The sequence below is a fragment of the Siphateles boraxobius genome, unplaced genomic scaffold (genome assembly GCF_051911475.1).
Source record: "Siphateles boraxobius isolate OS27281-9 unplaced genomic scaffold, OSU_SipBor_1 33, whole genome shotgun sequence".
In the NCBI taxonomy this organism is placed as follows: domain Eukaryota; kingdom Metazoa; phylum Chordata; class Actinopteri; order Cypriniformes; family Leuciscidae; genus Siphateles; species Siphateles boraxobius.
This window is the reverse complement of record NW_027508953.1, coordinates 11944959-11946507: the sequence shown is the minus strand read 5'-3', so window position 1 is coordinate 11946507 and position 1549 is coordinate 11944959. Positions and strand designations below refer to the sequence as shown.

General features: G+C 40.9%; 1 long non-coding RNA gene across 1 annotated transcript; it reads left to right on the top strand.

Annotated features, from left to right (window-relative positions):
• The first annotated feature begins 625 nt into the window (after positions 1-625).
• Positions 626-1250, top strand: LOC143701941 (uncharacterized). Its single transcript, XR_013190207.1, has 3 exons — positions 626-774; positions 851-1013; positions 1119-1250. It is a non-coding gene; the product is annotated as an uncharacterized LOC143701941 (long non-coding RNA).
• Positions 1251-1549: the final 299 nt, after the last annotated feature.

The following is a 1549-nucleotide window of genomic DNA, read 5'->3' as shown; positions in this document are numbered from 1 at the left end:
CTTAGCATTTTTCTCACCCACTCGCACTGTTTTGATTTTGGTACGGCTGTGCCATAGGTTATTGTTTCCACTGGAAACTAATGTTAGTTGTAGCACACACGTCCCATTTTATTGATGGACTTATGAAATGACTGGGAATATTTACTTGTCGTCTTGGAATTTCAAAGATAAGTAAACAATTCTCAGTACTTCCAAGTTGAAAATAAATGATTAATTTAATGTGCTCCTGCAATGTGCTTGTGCACCCAATGTGCTTGCGAATCACTTCTAAGTATTCATAGTTTACCCACCTCTTATTTCACCACTACACCCTTGCATTTTGCTGACCCTTTTTCATATTTGTTTTTGCAAGATGTTGATAGACGCCTCACAGCAGGAGAATGTGGACAGTGTAGACACTGTGGAGAGTGTCTATACTGGGGATCAGCCCTTGCCCTCCTCCACTTCTGACGCTGGGACACAGTGTTCTTTTAAGCCCCCCCGATGGTCTCACAGTAAAACTTGGGTATTTTAAGGGGTAGATATTATTATATAGTCTAAAACATTGCCAGTATCTATGCAATCAGAACATTTCCCTACACATTGATTAAACTAATACATAGCCTGTAAATGTGTTATTTTGTAGGCTTCTCTTAGCGGCGCTGCATTATAATCACAATGGCAACCGGGAGACAGCAAGTAGAAGTGATTGGACGGAGAAGTACTGCGTGCGGTATCCGCGCTTCAGAAAAGGTGCCCATGTGGTGCGTCCCATCAAAGAGGCAGCCTCATACGGTAAGCAGTGTCATGCAGTTCTATCATATTTCGAGATGATCTTTATTAAATATTATTATTATTATTATGTCTGCAGGTTATGCAACATCATTGATGAAGGCCCTTCAGGAAAGCTACACCCATTCACCTGCAGCTCTTCGAGAGGTTAGCACTAATGTGTCCTCCGATGCACCCGCCCCCATCGCCAAATCCTTTGAACAGGTTCCTAAGGAGGCCGTCAGCCTCTTCCTAGCCCGGCAGTCACGCTACAAGAGAACCTAAATGCACATTATTAAAAAAAAAAAATCCACAGACAATTCCAATTATTTAGTTGTAAGTATTTATTTTATTTTAATTTATTTTAGTAAGTATTTATTTAGTTATCTTCTTTCCTTCTGTCCCTGTCATCTCATTTGTTGGTGGTTTCCTGTATTCTGCATGTTTTGTTTTTTCTTTGTGTGCTGTTGCTTTGGTTTTACTTTGCACTAAATCATAACATTTTTTCGTCTTTGTAAGTGGGAATAATTGTCGCTGTACCCCATTCACGGGGTCCTGCATGCTGCATGTCTGCTCCTCTATCTGTTATTTGCATGAAATTTGTTGTATGTAATTCAAAATAATTTACCAATCATTTTACCTGTGCCTTGTCAACGTCTGTGTGCGGTGTTGTCCGGGCTCACTGTGTGTCAGCTTGATGTGCTTTTGCATGTAACACTGCATATGCATTCATGAAAGAGTGTGTGTGTGTGACTGTGTGTGCGTGCGTGTGTGTAAGTGAGTGTGAGAGTACGAGAAC